This window comes from Hibiscus syriacus, unplaced genomic scaffold, assembly GCF_006381635.1.
Source record: "Hibiscus syriacus cultivar Baekdansim isolate YM2019G1 unplaced genomic scaffold, ASM638163v2 tig00111954_pilon, whole genome shotgun sequence".
NCBI classification, from domain to species: Eukaryota; Viridiplantae; Streptophyta; class Magnoliopsida; order Malvales; family Malvaceae; genus Hibiscus; species Hibiscus syriacus.
This window is the reverse complement of record NW_024063221.1, coordinates 736,637-742,636: the sequence shown is the minus strand read 5'-3', so window position 1 is coordinate 742,636 and position 6,000 is coordinate 736,637. Positions and strand designations below refer to the sequence as shown.

General features: G+C 32.3%; 2 long non-coding RNA genes across 2 annotated transcripts; both read right to left on the bottom strand.

The window, feature by feature from the left end:
- Positions 1 to 3,961: 3,961 nt before the first annotated feature.
- LOC120173524 lies at positions 3,962 to 4,688 on the bottom strand. The gene is made up of 3 exons (XR_005521071.1): positions 4,482 to 4,688; positions 4,184 to 4,302; positions 3,962 to 4,063 (listed from the first exon to the last, which is right to left on the bottom strand). It is a non-coding gene; the product is annotated as an uncharacterized LOC120173524 (long non-coding RNA).
- A 777-nt stretch (positions 4,689 to 5,465) lies between these two features.
- Positions 5,466 to 5,835, bottom strand: LOC120173543. Its single transcript, XR_005521075.1, has 2 exons — positions 5,677 to 5,835; positions 5,466 to 5,593 (listed from the first exon to the last, which is right to left on the bottom strand). It is a non-coding gene; the product is annotated as an uncharacterized LOC120173543 (long non-coding RNA).
- Positions 5,836 to 6,000: the final 165 nt, after the last annotated feature.

Sequence of the window (6,000 nt, the reverse complement as noted above, 5' to 3'; positions counted from 1 at the left end):
TAATAATTATATTTTTTTTTAATCTCATGTACGTTAAGAGGAAATTGTGATGAACATTTTAAGATTTTAATGATTTTTCATAATTTTTAGTTCATCATAATGAATTTTGGTCAAAATTGATTTTCAATGCTAATGATATTTCTCTAACAATTGATATCAACTTTTTTAAATACTTTGATTTTACAAATTTTAAATTTTTGACCTAAATTTAAATGATTATGCATGTGTTTTAAATGAAAAATATATATCTGTAACAATTGATATCAAAATTTTCAAATGCATAACATTTTTGGAAAACTTTATGCATATGCACTTAATTTCAACAATTGTTATTGCATAAATTATTTTAGACTTGGATACATTGAATTTCATGTGCTACTAACATGTTTGTTATTCTTTGTTTAAATTCAATTTTGTTTAAGTGTCAATATTTTAAAGCTAATTTTTGTTTGGAATGCACTTATTGAGGGGGAGCTTTGATTTTTCAAATGTTTTTAATGTTAAATTACCACTTACTCTCCAATGTTGTTTTAGAGCTTTAAAGATTGAATTATTTTTGATATAACAAAAAGGGGGAGAAGTATGGTTTGAAAAAATTCAATTTCTTAATGAAAAATTGGGAGCTTAACATTTTCATATATTTTTCAACAATTGATATCTTTTTCATTAAATATTTTATTAAGGGGAGTTTTGCCAAAAATAATTTTTCAAATGTTTTTTTATTTCAAAAAGGAGGAGAATGTTGAACTATATTTTAATATAACAATTTATGGAAAAATGATTTTAGACTTGAATTGAATTTATTCAAAGTTTTCAAAAATAATTCAAAGTCCATTTAAGTTGGAATTGAGAATAATTTTTTTATGAATAGTACCATATTATATGAATAGTACCATACTGTATGAATAGTACATATACTGTATGCATAGTACCGATACTGTGTGAACAGTAATGAACAATACCAATATTAAAAACATCGAATGCAAAATGAGTATCGATACTGATACAATAGTATTGATACTGCTACAGTAGAATCAAGCTCAACAGTAAAAAATTCAATTATTACAAAGGTAGTATCGATACTCATTGAAGGAGTACCGATACTACTTGTTCTGGGACGTTTTATTTTGCAGAAAATGAATCCCCAACGGCTCCAAAACATCCCCAACGGTTATATACGACTTCAAACTCATTTCAAGCTATAGAAACAAGCCGAGGACACTTGAAGAATATAGAGAACAACTATTCAAGCAATCAAACACAAAAGAAGAGTTTTTCAATCTTATTTCATATTTCTCTTGTAAATATTTTGTTCTTGTGAGCTTAATTATTGTAAACACCTACCTTAGATTGGTTTTCTTGTTTACATTTTCTTTCATTATAAAGGGGTTTTGGTTCTAGCTTAGCCTGTTAAAAGCTAGGGAAAAGTTCTAGTTTAGCCCGTGAAAAACTAGGGAGTTTGTAAAAGTTATCTCTTTTTCCTGTAAAAAAGAGAGAACAAATTAGTGAATTTGTTGGAAAATCCTTGGTGATGAGCTAAGGTAGTGGATGTAGATTTGGTTGAGAAGTTGAACCACTATAAATCACTGTGCAATTTTCTATCTTTCAATCTCCGACCTGACCCCTTTTGGCGAACCCTTTCGGTTGTCGATTCGAGCTTCCGCAAATCCCAACATGTTTATTAGAATAAACATGAATCCAATTACTAGTTTCATGACCTTGCTTTCCCTCAAAATTTATCCATTTTTTGTTCATGGTTTGCACAGTTATCGAAGATGTCGATCCCGCTTTTTTGATAATTAGGTATGTACCGTTTATCTCTCTTTCTTCCCTTTACAAAGCAAACTGTTGATGAGCTTACCTTAAATTTTCACTGGTTTTGTGACAACCCTATGGCTTTGCTTAAAGGGTTGTGTGAATTTTAACCATTCTTTGGCTCAAATTTTTATAGCAGATACATATTGAACAAGTGAAGCTGAGGATTGATCCTGTGCAAGTGGTGAGCAGTTTGGTAATTGCTGCTGCAGACAGTTTTAATTTCTTGAACATGTAAAAACACCTTTGGAGCTTGTTATGCCTGTATCGTGTAAAACTTAATTTCATGTTGTTACGTTCATTCTGTTGCGAAAATTACTTCATTTAGAATATGTGTATATATTTATTGCTACTATCATCCACATAGCTGTTTTCAAATGATAATAAGCAATGGCAACTTAAAAGATAAGATGATTATGGATGAAGAAGAATTATTGGGGGTTAAAAATTTAAAAAGAATGCATACCTGCAGAATGTTATAACCGTAGAATTCTTCCAAACATCTTCATCAATTTTACAGTGATCATTGGATGTCATATGTTTCCTAACCTGCATGCAAAATCATATTCTAATTAGCATATGAAATTGAAGATGCATTAATAGAGAAAAAAACCTTGCGCTTGAGTTTGTAGCATCCGATGAATTTTGTATTACAGGTTGGTCCAGGCATTTCCCTTTTACTTACTACCGGAATGTATAAAATAATATTCCAATCAATTTCCCACCTCATGGCTTTGCATTCGACCTCTTCTAAAGTTATACGTATAGCGGCATTTTTAAGCGCCGCTAAAAACCTTTGTGGCGCAAAAACAAATGCCGCAAAAAGCGCCACTGAAGGCTATGTTTTTGGTGACTTTTTTTGCAAACACCGCAATTTATCTTTTCTTTTATGGCTTTTTGTCCCAAAAGCACCGCTAAATGTTTTGACATATAGTGACGTTTGTGAATGTAAAACGCTACTATTGACTACGTATATAGTGGCGTTTTCTGTAAAAACGCTGCAAAAGATCTAGAACGAAAAATGCCGGTATTGACTATGTATTTAGTGGCATTTTTTTATATAAACGCCGCAAATCAAAACTAGTTTTGCAAATAGGCCTGTAAACGAACCGAACGCACACGAACGGTGGTATGTTAATATTCTTTCATTTAATAAATAAACGAACATAAACGAACACGAACATAAACGAACAAAATTTTTTTTGTTCATGTTCGTTCATTAAGAAATATATCTTGTTCATGTTCGTTCATTTAATAAATAAACGAACACGAACGAACGAACATAAACGAACACAATAAATGAACATAAACGAACAACACAAACAAAAAAAAAACTTATTCGAACACAACAAACGAATGCAAAAAAAAGTAAACAACAAGAATAAAAATTTAAAATTCATTAATATAACCTGCAACTTTAGAGTTAATTTGTACGAATACGACAAAAACATACATAAATCATAAATAAGCTATATGAACATAATAAAGTCTTAAAGTTAATTTATTCAACAAAACAATTTTCTTGAAATCCAAAGAACTTCAATAATCTTTGTAACATATTCAACTTACCCTTTGTTCGAACATAAATGGACGAACATAAATGAATGAACATAAATGAATGAACATATAATCGAACGTTCACGAACGTGAATGAAGGAACGAGCCCTTTGTTCATGTTTGTTCATTTAATTAAACGAACGCAAAATCTTGTTCATGTTCGTTCATTTAATAAATAAACGCACATAAACAAACTTCCCGCAGCACAGTTTATGAACGGTTCGCTGAACGTTCAGTTCATTTACAGACCTATTTGCAAATGTTATTTTCTACTCTTTTGTTACCCAAATTTAACTTGTAGCATTATCTAATAAACTTGACATCCATAACAACAAACTTGAAATCCATAACAAAAACTTGAAATCCATAATAATAAATTAAACTTCATGAAAAAGAAAACACAAGTTTTGAGCACACAGAAAATAGTAACTTCTACCCAAGAAAGCCTTGAGAAACATTATATATAAAGAAGGGAAATTTATTTATTTTTTTATAAAGAAGAAACACTACATCTAATTGGAGTTTTCCAATAACAGATATACAACATTAGATAAGCTTCTCACAATTCAAAAAAAAAAAAAAAAAAACAATGTGCAGACCCCAGAGGATAACCAAGACTTCCATCCTGGTGTGGAGGTGGAAATTTCTCGCTCTTGCTCTTCGCATTCGCGTGTATTATTAATCGTCGTCTCTGTTTCAACCAAACAATTCCACTAAATCAGTAATCGGTCCTTTGTTTCAGCACCATCTCTAGTACAAAATATCATAAAAGTACAAGGTCTAGAGGGAATAGAGTGGATCTATGACATACATCAAGGTTAGCTTGAAGCTCAGCATTTTGCATCTGGAGCAGGAATTGGCCGCTCAGCTCGATCCCATGCACGAGCTTTCTTCACTTCATCTGCATTAGCTCTTCCCCCAGCTCGCAATCTACAACCATGAAGCTCATCTCGTCTCAGTTACAAAGAGAAAGGTGGGGAAGAGCTATCAGATTCATGAACATATGCGGAGTAAAATAGATTTATGCCAAATGAAATTTTGAAACAAAACCAATGTTCAAATTGGCTTAGAATGTGAATCAGAATTTAATGATATTAAATATCATGTACCTTCTAGCTTCTTCATCCCGTAGCTTAGCATCCATTTCCTTGCAAGGAGGGTATTTTGGAAGGCTGGAAGGATCACAAGCATAAGGCTTGGTCATGAAGAACTGCAGAACACATGAACAGTCACAACGACTCTTTCTGACCATATATAATTCAGACCAATCACTGGTTATCCTACTAAACGAAATTGGATTGACTAAAACTCGAGCATTCTTGACATAAAGGATAGAAGCTAACATCCTTCTAAGCAAAGTTTTTATCTAAATAAACTATATTAAATTGTATCAAATCATTATCGCATTAATTAACTTACCACATTTTTTTAAATATGTGATCATAACAGTTACAGAAAGAATCAACACAAACATTCCTTTATAAGATGCCACAATCATTATTACCCAACTTATTTTTTATGGCATCAACACAACATTAGTCGTTCAATTGAATTTCCCTCTTATTTCCTTGGGAAATAATTTAAAACTAGAGTTTAGGTTAAGACTAGAATTTCAGATCAAACTATTACATTTTTATTAGCATTATTTGGATAGAATAAACAAGTTGCATGGATTCTAATATCAATCACTATTTCTTTTTCTCTCGGATCTAACCATATCAACCAAGCTTGTGTTGTATGTGCACACCTCGTTTAACAACTGGACTTTTTCATTTTTTTCTTTGGATATTCCCTTTCCCCAAAGATGGTTGATCCAACTCTCATATTGCTACTGCCCATTTCAATCTGCAAGGACAATGGCAAAATCCATCAGAAAAACAAAGGCTATATATATTATGTAGCTCCCTTTTAGTTCAACTCTTCTTCCTTCTAGGTACAGGCAAAATTAAATATACTCATATCTGACACGCACCCGAGTTCAACTAACATAGCATGACTTTGTGCACATGTGGCAAAGGCACAAACATAGCACAATGTTTTAGTGCTAAAGTTTAAAGAAAGCCAATTTGTTACAACTCCAATATTTTCCTTTCCTAGATGGTAAAATGAAAATAATCCTTTCAGCAAGCTCAAAGCCACTAGACATTCCCATTGATAGTTCACATTGTTCTTCTGGTATTCCAAGAGCCTTGCAGACCTCACTTCGGCAATTTGCTAATGTCTGGCTATATCAAAGAAATGTCGTAAGAAAAACAATGAAACGATTGAAAAGTACATGTAAAACATGGTAAGAAGTTCAACCACCTTGAAATTCTCAGGTGTTGATGTATAATCAGGCATCTCAATTGTCATTAATCCACAAAATTGAAGGTTCGGGCAATTCAGACTAACATGTTTTGCAAGTTCCACACAAGCTGAAGGCTCAACACCGGATTTCGCTACAACAAAATGGTGCAGGGGAATACTATCAAAACGACTCCCAAGCAATTGATAAAGGCAACTTATTTGTCGGCAAATATACTTGAGCTAATCTAACAGCATATGCAGTCCCAACGAACTAGGTTTTTCTATTTCCAATTGCCATATTGATAGAACATGGTATGGAATTAAGAGCTAAAGGAAAAAGAC